The sequence below is a fragment of the Benincasa hispida genome, chromosome 3 (assembly GCF_027475165.1).
Source record: "Benincasa hispida cultivar pf3 chromosome 3, pf3_genome.v1.1, whole genome shotgun sequence".
NCBI lineage: Eukaryota > Viridiplantae > Streptophyta > Magnoliopsida > Cucurbitales > Cucurbitaceae > Benincasa > Benincasa hispida.
Window position 1 is genome coordinate 29,953,702 of NC_143480.1, and position 12,844 is coordinate 29,966,545.

The following is a 12,844-nucleotide window of genomic DNA, read 5'->3' on the forward strand; positions in this document are numbered from 1 at the left end:
GGTGCAACTTGGTGGGTGCATCTAGGTGAAAGGCATAATTAATCATGATGGGACAGAAAGCTGATGACCGTCGAATCCAAATTAAGTTGACAAGCCGCTAACGATAACAAGTACACTTAGCTTTTCAGTGACAAATATTCGGCACATCAGTCAGAGAATTAAAGCCATCCCATCTGTGCAATCATAAGAGAGAAGCTGCCCTTCACCCTGAAGCTCTATAAATACCGAAGGCATCCTTCAGAGAAGGGGTTCGATTTAGCCAATTCAGTAGTTTAGCCTTATCCATAGTTTTCTTTTATTTTTAAGAAGGCAGAGCGAGAGAAGGGAAGACACACCGGAAGATTGCTCAGGGCAACTCGAGAGAGAACCGGGAGGCGTAGAAAGCAGAGAGCGGGCCGACTCTCACGAAAGCGAGATTCTCTTTTGAACAAGAGTAGAAAAGACAGTGTAAAAGCCTGTGAAGCAAAAGATTGCTACCAGGCTCTTTATTCTCTTCTTGCATTGTTATTTTGTATTTCAACTTTATATTTATACAATGAAAGTTCTTATTCTACATCTGTTCACTCTCTTAGCACGCATGAGTAGCTAAACTTGCCGAATGGGTTAAGAAGAACTAAGTTAACATGACCTAGGATGTTCATTGCTTGCGATTATCTTGTTTTATACTGTGCCCAACACCCCTTTAGAGATACTCGAGAGAGAGTCTAAAGAAGAACCTAAGACTTGAGAGAGCTAGGTTAGAATCTAGACCCAATAAAGCAAGATTAGATCTACATAAACAAGAGATAGGGACTTAAAGATAAGCTCTATTTGCCAACATGCATCGCATGCACCCTAGAGATAGGTTATGATATTATGTGGTCGCCTTATTTATGTGTGTGTCATTTTCTCATTGCATGGATAAGAATAGAAGCTTATGTGTAGGTCCTATAAACTCATAGCATATATCGCATGCGTTCCAGCATTAGAAGCCGTAGCATTCACGTCGAGAGATGGTTTACTATTGTATGTGTGTTACATGGTCGCATAACATGAACGCATCCTAGGAAGTGTTAGCTGAACCCTTCTCAACCCGTTAACCGCATACTCATCGCATCTTCCATTTTATCAACTCTTTTCAAAACTCTGCCGCATTTATTTATTTTTATTACCGCAAACAACACTCCAAACAACTATTGAGTTATTTGGTTACCAGAAAGTCTTTTGAGAAATTACCACCGCATATTATTTTCCCAAGTCCCTAAGTTCGACCCTGGACTTACCAGGAAACTTAGTGGGGTTTATACTTGGATTCCACTGAGAAAGCTTATTGCTCAATGCAATTCCATCACCGCATTTCATCCATAATTCCACCTCATAAAATAACACATCAATATGCATTCTTGGCGGGCGATGATGACGAAAATTAAATGAATGCAATATGCGAAGCATGTCTTAAGGTATGCGTTGATTCTCGTGCGTCGGTGGTCATGCATTGGAATGAAACTATGCATTAACAAATGTATGCGATGACCATGCATTCCTGTCACAAGTTTTCTTCTATCACGCCAAGTATAATGCGAATGCAAGTTTCTCGGGTGATCTGAGGTCGAACTCAGGGACTTGTAACTAAATGCTATGCGGTAATGTGTTTGCAACGGTTGAATAAAAGAATGATGGAGAGTATTAAGCTACCAACTACTTCTACTCTTAACTAACAGATAACGCAATGAGAAGTATGAATGAGAGGTAGAGACACGACAACTGTTGACGTGAAGTAAATGGATGGAAAATAGATAAAATGTGAGATGTCTTCATCGCAACCCTTAAGAGTGACCACAAAGGCAACCTCAGCCAACGCAAACTATGCGATCATGCTACACACACTTGTGCCTAAATCTAGGATGTATGCGGTGTGTATGAAAAATGTCGAGAGGCCTTATTCCTGAGTCTCTATTTCTGCTCATGTGCTCTCACACATAAACAAGATGATCGCATACCGCCACCGTATCCTACTACTTGGACGCATGCAATGTTCTCTCCATGGGGTGCATACACTATTTAATGTCAAATGGAGCTTATTCCTAAGTTCCCCATTCTTGCTTATGTGTTCCAATCCACTCTCTCAAGTCTTAGATTTGGATTTTAGACTAATCTTCCAATTATGCCTAAATGATTAATGATGCACTCATACGACAAGGTAATCGCATAAACCTGGCTGATGCAAGATTATTCCTATCTCTAGCGAACAGTGGCTTACATTACTTAATGCAACCAACCACTTACCCTCGTGGGCAATTAGTTATTGCTGACTTTACTCATAGACAAGCATTGCGTCCGCCTATAGACAGGCGTTGCTATAGCTTCACACTAAGCAAATAAGGTTTTCTCACACACTCGCACAACGCACACCTTCTGATGGTTTTCTACATGCTTCATATCTCTAATCTGCATGACTAAGTATGCGATACTCTAACAGTCTCACTAAGTGATGCAATGAAAGTTAAGGATGCTAAGTAAAGAAAGATTGAGATGGAATCAAATGAAGCATAGAAATGCATTGAACACGCAATGTATTAATTTCTAAAGCCAAAATGTAATACAATACAATATAAGAAAAAAAGAGAAAATGAAAGGACCAGCTGGAAGAAATGTCTTGCTTCCAGCAGATGTGTGTCAAGACTATCGGTGGTGCCAAGTGGTGGAGCTAACTCTCAAATCTAACTCCGGCAAAGGCTCTGGTCGTCACTTTGAATGGATGAAGGAGATAAAGAACTCTCAAGCTTTCTTCTGATGCATTCTTCTAGATCACAAGGATCCATCTGAAGGTAGGGAACCTTGGATGAAATGAAATTCTGCTCATCAGCTTCTATTTATAGAGCCTGAATCGCTGACAACATTTATGGACCTGCTCTGATTCTGACATTCGCGGCGCATTGGTTCTTTTTTGAGTTCTGCTACTACCGGTGTGGTATGTGAAATGTCAACATCATCTTTTGGTTTCCCCGAGATATGCGTTGATGCCTTCATTCCACCAACCTTGAATTCATCCCACTATTATGGTTATCGTGTAGTTGCAATCGTGCAGTGACCGTATTCGCTTAATTACCGCAAATTCTACACGATGACCACAATCGCTTGACGATCACGAATCCTATGCGATGGATGCATGTGGTTGATTATTGCAACACCCATGCGTTGATCGTATCCATTCGCCTTTGCGATGGAGAGTTTCTTCATATGCAATCGTCATGGGATAGCTCGACTTCCGCGTTTGCGTCCACTTCCTGCGTTAGCTACAAAAATAGACAATTGAACGAATAATAATGCATAATAGTGGGTTAGCCGAGACTCTCAATGCCGAATGACGAAAATTCATTTTCTTATAAATTCCTAACATAATTGCCAAATATTCGGCTTAACAACCCTCATAATTCTAAATAAAAGGCCTAAGATGATGTGCATTTCTGTATGTCATCAGGTGGCTTCGCCCTGGTAGCAGCTCGATTTCATGGTCAATCCCTCTCCGTGGAGACAAGGACTTAGGCAAACTATCAAGAATGACATCAGATACTCTTCCAAGACATAAGGATGTCTCAAGGGACTTTCTCTTCTACAGTCTCGATTGATTCAATCGGAATGGCCATGAATGTGGGTTCATCGTGGGCTAGGCCTCTTTTCAGTTTGAGGGCTGATATCATTCTTACACCGTTTAGCTGTTTGATACTGGCTTAAACCATGATGGGTGTAGATCCAGCAATCACTAGGCACTTGGCGAGTGGCATCGATATAACTTTGTGTTCGAGTAAGAATTCCATCCCCAACACTACGTAAAAATTGTCCATCTTAACAATTACGAAATCAACAAGGCCTTTCTAATCCCCTAGCTTCACCGACGTTCTCTTCGCTATCTCCTAATAGGCAGGGTCGTAGAGTTCATGACTTTCATCTTCCCTGCGTCTCTTTCCTAGTTTAAGTTCAGACGATGGGCTTGTGTTTCAGTCGTGAAGTTATGGTTGCCCCAGAGTCGACCATGGTGCTCTTAGTCGATCTCTAGTTGACCCAAGCATCTACATACAGGAGTCCTCTTTCTAACGGCTTCTTCGTCTCTCCCATCTTCTTTTAGGGCACAGACAAGAATTTCAACGCCCCCATCCTGGGGTTTTCACTCTCTATGGCTGGCTCAATTTCAAGTTTGCCTTTTTCAGCCTTGTCTTCTGAGCTTGAGGCCAACATTGCTTGGAAGGCAATAAAAGCAATTCGATTTAGACATTCGCCTGCTCTATGTGGTCCTCTACATATTAAGTAGGATAGTGGACGATTGTAGTTGTTATACTATTGTGGCGAGCCTCGCCAATTGTTCCTTGATCTCGGTTGGGAGGACTTACAATCCCCCCTGGTGTTCTTATCTCCTCCCCCAGGACTGGGAGGGCTTGAATGACTGTTTCTATTCCCACCATTTGAGGAAGTTGGTTGTTTTCTTGCATCTTGAGAGTCTGTGCTAAGTTCATATAATCATTCCGCTGCCACATAAACAGAAGGGAAATCTTGTACTCTCTATTCATACAGCTTTGACTTTGCCCATGGTTTCAACCCTTCAACAAAATAGAAGACTTTGTCTTTCTCAGACATGTCACCTATGTCTAACATAAGTCCTGTAAATTGCTTCACATAATCCCAGATGTTGCCTATTTGTTTCAACTCTCAGAGTTTTTGTCGGGCCAAAATCTCAACATTCTCAGGAAGGAACTGCGAACGAAGTTCTTGTTTTAATTTATCCCAGGTATCTATCGTACGACGCTCTTCTTGTATGTCCGCAAATCGTGATCTTGACCACAACTTTGCATCTTCAGCTAGATGCATGGTTGCTAGTGTGACTTTTGACTCCCCTGTCACAATGTTCGTTGCCTTGAAATATTGGTCAAGGTCGAAGATAAAGATCTCTAAAGCCTTCATTTCCCACACCCCACAAAAGGGTTTTGGTTCCGGGATCTTTATTCTACTCACTTGAATTGCTCCCCCAAATGGGGCCTAGTTTCCTACAGCTGAGATGGTGAGATTCACTCCCACACTCACATTCGCAATCTCGACCCTTGACGTCAATTGAAAATCTTCTTACAGATAAGTTACCATCTGAATTATTGCTTTCTAGGAGCCGTCCAACTCTTCGACGTGCTCCTCTATGTGGGTAACAAAGCCTATTGAGCTATCCCCACGCTCAAAGCTGCCGGATAGTGCAACTTTTTTCTCTAAGTTATCCACCCTCATCATCAGTTCTCTGGCGGATAACCCATCTAGGCGGCCAACTACAGCATCAATTCCGTCGGCTTTCTCGGTAACTTCTTTCAATCAAGTTTCCCAGAAATAAATACTATCAAGGACTTCAAAGTAGAGCATTTTCTCTTCCATCTCTACCAGCCTGTCCACATGGGACTTGTTCAAGTTCTTTGTTGCTGATGACGAAAATTAGTGAACGCAATATGCGATGCATGTCTTAGGCTATGCGTTAATTTTCATGCGTTGGTGGTCATGCGTTGGAATGATAATATGTGTCACTCTTATATGCAATGACCTTGCATTCCTATCACAAGTTTTCTTGTGCTCATGCCAAGTATAACGCGAACGCATGTTTCTCGGGTGATCCGAGGTCGAACTCAGGGACTTGTAACTAAATGCTATACGGTAATGTGTTTGCGGCAGTTGAATAAAAGAATGATGGAGGGTATAAGCTAATAATTACTCCTACTCCTATCTAACATACAAAGCATAGGAAGTATGAATGAGAGGTAGAGACACGACAACTGTTGACGCATAGAAAATGCATGGAAAAATAGATGAAATGTGAAGATTTCTTCATCGCAACCCTAAGCTTGACCGTAAGGGCAACCTCAGCCAACACAAGCTATGCGATCATGCTACACACACTTGAGCCTATTTCTAGAACGCATGCGATGTATATGCGAAGTGTCGAGAGGCCTTATTCCTAAGTCTCTATTCCTGTTCATGTGCTCCCACACATAAACAAGATGACTGTATACCACCGTATACTACTTCTTGGATGCATGCAATATCCTCTCTGTAGGGTGCATACACTGTGTAATAGCAAACGAAGCTTATTCCTAAGTTCCCCATTCTTTCTTATGCGTTCCAATCCGCTCTCTCGAGTCTTGGATTTGGTTTTTAGACTACTCTTCCAACTATGCCTAAATGATGAATGATGCACTCAAAAGACAAGGTAATCACATAAACGTGGCTGACATAAGATTATTCCTATCTATAGTGAATACTTGTTTACACTGCTTAATGCGACCAACCACTTACCCTCCCAGGAAATTAGTTGTTGCTAACTTTACTCATAGACAAGCGTTGTGTCCGCCTATAGACAGGCGTTGCTACAGCTTCACACTAAGCAAAAAGGTTTTCTCACAATACTCATGCAACGCACACCTCTCGGTGGTTTACTACACGCTTCATATTCCTATGTCGCATGATTAAGTATGCAATACTCTAACAGTCTCACTAAGTGATGCAGTGAATGTTAAAGATGCTGAGTAAAGGAAGAAGGAGATGGAATCGAAGGAGACATAGAAATGCATTGATCACAAAATGTATTAATTCTAAAGCCAAAATGTAATACAATACAATATAAGAAAAGAAGAGAAAATGAAAGGACCAGCTGGAAGCAATGTCTTGCTTCCAGTAGATGTGTGTCAAGGCTACCGATGGTGCCGTAGATGGGCAGTGGAGCTAACTCTCTCGAGATCTAACTCCGGCGAAGGCTCTGGTCATCACTCGGAATGGATGAAGGAGATGAAGAACTCTCAAGCTTTCTTCTTACGCCTTGGTCTGGATCACAAGGATCCACCCGAAGGTAGAAACTAGGATGATTTGAAATTCTGCTCATCGACATCTATTTATAGAGCTTGATTGTCGACAGCATTAATGGACCTGCTCTGATTCTGACATTCGCGGCACGTTGGTCCTTTTCTGAATTCTCTGTTGCTAACGGCGTGGTAGGTGAAATGTCAACATCACCTTTTGATTTTCCCGAGATATGCATTGATGCTTCCGTTCCACCAACCTTACGTTCATCCCTCTATTATGGTTATCATCGTATAGCCGCAATCTTGCAATGATCGCATTCACTTGATTACCACAACTTCTACACGATGACCGCAATCGCTTGACGAACACAACTCCTATGCGATGGATGCATGCGGTTGATGCCGCAACACCCATACGTTGAACGTATGCGTTCACATTGGCGATGGAGAATTTTTTCGCATGCAGTCGTTTATGCGCCCGGCTTCCGCATGTGCATCCGCTTTTTGCGTTAATTACAAAGATAGATAATTTAACACATAATAGTGGGTTAGCCAAGATTCTTAATTTTGAACGACGCAAACTTTTCTCATGAATTCTTAACATAATTGCCGCATATTCTGCTTAATAGCCCTCATAATTCTAAATAAAAGGCCTAAGATGACGTGCATTTCTGCTTGTCATCAGTCGTCGACATGTTTACTGATTTTTCCCTCTGTGAGCCGACTTGGATCTGATACCAACTGTCACAATCGCACTTTCAGAAGCTTCTCTTAGTGATTGTGTGGTACTTGTTTCCACTCACGAACAAGTCAGACAATTTGAATACGAAATGCCACTGGCACAACGGGTGCCTCTCACAACCTCCACCCTCGTTTTTGGGAAAATGGTTTAAGAAAACGGGTTTGGAGAAAAAGGTTTTCACAAGCATTTTTGAATGTATGAATAGAGAAGAGAAACATTGTAGTAGGCTAGAAAGCAATGAGCAACAACAATGGCTTTATAATGTACTACTCCGGGTATGGGGAAGCCATGGTTAGTCTTATTCCCATATAGTGCATTCTGAACAAAAAACCAACTGGCACCCTTACATATGCAAAAGGCGAGCGGTCACTTACAACAAAAGTACAAGGAAAGCAAACTAACTTAATTAATGCAATACATGACATGAAAACATGATAAAAGGAGGTTGGATTGGGCATGCGACCATGGGCAACAGGCCCTGGACAAGCATGACCATGATACCCAGCGACTTGCGCTTATTGTCTAGCCCTCTTACTCTCGCTCATGCAGCCTCTTATCATACCAATGAATGAACAACCTTTGGGTAGCGCCTCTTGCCAATACATTAGCCAACATACGTCCCTTTTTATGCCAACGATTGGACAAACTTCATAAACTCAACGCATGGTTGTCCTTTGGCTTTAAGGCTTAATCTCTCATAACCTCTACAATCTAAGCCTCATCTCATGAGTTAATGTTTCCTAACACCACACGCATGATTTCTTTTGACTTTACGCTTAGCCGAATTTCACTAGTTAAGGCTCAACTCAAAGCTACTCAAGGAAAATCTATTCAACACTTAGAATTTCCCTTCTCTTCAACATAGGATTTTAACTTATATTTAGTTAATTCCCTTAATTACCTGCTTAATTAGGGAAATTGAGATCCGGATTTCACATTTTCTCTTATAAAAATTAAATTATTTTCATTTATTTTGCGGATATGTTTTTTTCTTCATTTTATTTGCCATTAATCAATGCATTTTAAATGTTGGTATTTTTAATCAATATGGTCTTTCTATTTTTGAGGATATTATCTTATAATTATATATATTAGGCAGAAAAATAATGCAAAAAATATTTATTTTTATTTTTATAATATAAAAAATATAGAAAATGCATACAAACTTATTTTGATTTTTAAAAACAAAAAGAAAATACACAATTATCAAACTTTATTTCAGATTTTCAATTAAGAAAAACATAAAACTAAAAAAATTATCAAACATGTTTGTTTTTTTTAAAAAAAAAAAAAAACAGAGTACAAAAAAAGGGTTATCAAATGTACATGTTTTTTATTTTCTGAAAACAAAGAAAAAAAAAGAAAAAAAACAAAAAAACAGATTTTTAAAAACCAGAAGCTAAAGTCTCATTTAGAAACTATTTTGTTTTCTACTTTTTATTTTTGAAAATTAAGCTCACAAAGAGTTATTACAACCTTTAAAATTCATGCTTTGTTTAATTACTTTTTACCTAAATTTTATAAAACTAAGCTAAAATTTTAAAAATAAAAAATAAATTTTGAAAACTTGTCTTTATTTTGGAATTTAAGTTAAAAGTTCAATTCTTGTATTTAAGAAAGATACCAGTAATTGTAAGAAATGGAGAGAAAATAGACTTAAGTTTCAGAAACCAAAAATAAAAACCAATCACCATAGAGTTTCCAAAAATAAAGAAAAAAAACTCAGTTCGATAATTATTTAATTATTTATTCTTTTTAAGAATTAATTATTGGCTTATAAACACTGAATCCATGTATTTCTCTCTTTATCTTGCTACCTTCATTTTTTATTGTTTATAAATTCAAATACAAATTTTGAAAATAAAAGTTTAAAAAAATCATATATGATATAGAAATGATGAGAAAATAAGTATTAATTTTTTTTAAACAAATCGAGGACATAGTTATAAAACTGGAAATTAAAATAGTTGATGCGGTTAGTACCGCAAAAAAAATAATTATTATTTTTAATTACATCTATAAGTGTTTACTGATAAAAATAAATGCAATAGTCTTGAAAGGACAAAACTTCTAATTTCTACTCTATGCTTAAATAAAGAAAAATTAAAAAAGAAAAAAAAAAAAAAAGTCTGTGTTGTACCTTCAGATTTTAAATGTCAAAAACTTTATTGGAAAAGATAGCATCATAGTTGGTGTTATGGATTGAATTTGGACCAATATCAAAAAATGAATATAATTTTGACAAAAATTGAGGTATTATTTATGGCCACGTATAGATTTTGGGGTAAAGTTTACAAGTATATATTATATATAGCTTTTTTATTTCTTATCTTTTTCTTAAAGGATATTCTAAATGGCTTATAACTTTGTTTACATACTATGCCAATATATACTCTATTGATGTAAATTATAGTCAATTATTAGTATTTTCGTGTTTTCCTTTATTCTAAACTTTTGTACGGTATTTGAGATTGGTTATGGCTCATGTTCATAACGTTTCCGTTTTCTATTTTTTATTCCTTATTTCTTGTTTCCTACTTTTTATGAACTAGAATATAAATATATTTGATAACTATTTTTGTTTCTTGTTTCTTGAAAAAAAAAGAAACAAAAACGAAAATATTTTTTATAACAGCTTCTTGTTTATTATTTTTTCTAATAGTATAATATAAAAAATGAAGGAACTCGTTTTGAATTAGATCCTTGAGTGGAAGCAGATCGTCTAAAATCCATTAATTATTGAAAATATAATTTACAATAAACAAACAAGATATGCATCAAAGTAAATTACAACATGTTTAATACCATAAAAAAAGGGGTTTAAGAGATATAACCTTTGAAGAACCTTTCTTCGTGTAATTCCCTCAAATAGTCAAGAACTCAGCAACTCTTGAAGACTATCTTCAAGAACTTCTTGAACCAAATAGATCGTACACTACCACAGTGAGCCTTTGGTATTCTCAAGGTGAGAACCCAAGAGTGGTGGACTTTGACTATTTTTGTTAGAAGGGATTGTTTGAGTTTGGAGGAAGAAGAAGATTGAAGCACACAAAACGTTTATGTAAAAACTCAATGGTATAGCAAAAAACGTATCGTTGAGGAAGAAGAAGAAAACTATTTTCTTTTATTCCTCTTGCCACAAAAACCAATAACCACCCACTAAGATGGTTGGAGAGAAAATAGGATAGTTAGTATTCAAAAATAATAAAATAATATAAATAAATATGATAATTAACTTACCATATTATATTTATATTAAACTATATGTTATATCATATATAACATATAACCTATAGTTATAATATTGTATCATATACAATATAAACTATAGTTTATTTTCTCTATTTTATGGCATCTAATATAAATCATATTTATATTAATTAAACAACTATGAATCATATTCATAGAAAATATATTTGAATCTCATTCAAATATTTATTTTCTCCAATTTAACAATAATATATCAAATATATTATGACAATTATATCATATATAATTGACGCAATTTAATTATATCATATATAATTAAATCCCTCTTATTAATTTGAACAATTCAAATTAACCCAAAAACTTATTCTCAACTAAATTCCTTTGAGCTATCAAGGGAACCTTATGGACCTGTAGATTGAAGCTCCACCAGTACTAAATCCTTTTGAGCTACCAAGTTTAGAAGTCCATTATTCACCAATCTCTCAATCCTATTGAGATTTATGTGCCCTAATCAAAGGTGTCAAAGTTGGGCATTTTCTTTAGGAGAAATTTTAAGTCGTTTATTTTGAGTTACGATAGATTTAAACATCTCTATGTTATGGAGGGAATTTGTTGCTAATGGTCTTAGCATATACAAATTATTTTCCAGTAATGTTGAACATATCTCAACGCCATCTTTTAAAATAAACACTTTATTCATTAGAAAGTTGAGAGTATATTTACATTCAAGCAGACACTTTACAGAAATTAAGTTCCTCTTTAATTCAGGAACTATATATACATCATTTAAAATGATAAACTTATTTCGTAAAGTTAGTTGGAGGCCTCCCACTGCCAAAGCTAAGACGACGTGCCTAGTACCACCATAATTTACCAAATTTTTTTTCTTCTCCACTTTTATGATTTTCCTACTTCCTTTCTTCGTCTCCAAACTCCTCTTCTTCATCTACCACAGTAGCCATTAGTAGATCGCCAGAGGAATGTAGCTATCAGAAATCCGTGGATTTATGGTTGCACTGCTACTGAGGTGTCGCCTGTCTAACTCATAGTGTTTTTCGGGAGCTGCAATGCAATGGGGGAGCTCAGTTGGGACTGCTGTGAGACGTACCAGTAGTCGTTGTGTTGTTCATTAGGTGTTGGAGCGCTGCTAGAACATCCTACAGTCACGGAATCCTACAGCTACCAAGGGGACCTCATGAACTTGTAGCTTGAAGCTCCAACGGTACGTGAATAACTGACTAAACTCTTTAGTCACGAAATCCATCATCCGTTAACTGTTGATCACTCTATTAAAGACCGACAGCTGCACTCTTCGCACTATAGATATATTTCTATGTCCGTATGACCAATCGACAGTGCGATGACCTTTCACAAAACCCTCGTATGTACAGTTGGACCAATTTACCGTTTTGCCCATATAGTTACACTTAACTCCTTAAGTATCACTAATTCCTCTAATGAAAAATAAGTCATAGTCCTACTATGACTAAGTCCTCTCTTCAAATGAGAGGGTGTAGCCACTATGTTCAAGACCCGGAATCAGCCCTTAAGGGAGCAATTTATCTACTTACCCCTGCTTCAGGGAAGGAGTGAATTTCATCTTGTGTAGTTGAGTTCCCAGCTCCCCAATCAGATGAATCCTCAAAAAGGTAGACTTGTTGAGTTGACACTCTAGCCACTCACCCATACTAATTAAAGGACCGCCCTCATAGGCAGAAGTTCCCAACTCATTCAAGATTAAGGTCATTTTAGTGAAATGTAAGTCTCAATTATCAATGGCGTTATATAAAGAGACTAATCATCTCATGGTTCGGTCTTTTACAAACTCTTTGTATAGGACTCCCTCGCTCGCATGTCTCCACATGAATGGTAAGGATCAAACAATTTGTAGCACTTTACAATACTTGTAACATCTACAAAACGGGTCGTATCCGTAGTGTCGCTAGGATAAGGTATCCCTCATTTATCCTTATACTACAAACCATTTAGGTTATTACTTAAGGCATGATCCACTTGTATGTCTCAAATACATGCTTATGTTGCATGAAATAACCATGGATCTTAGTTTATTGGATATGAGTACCTGCAA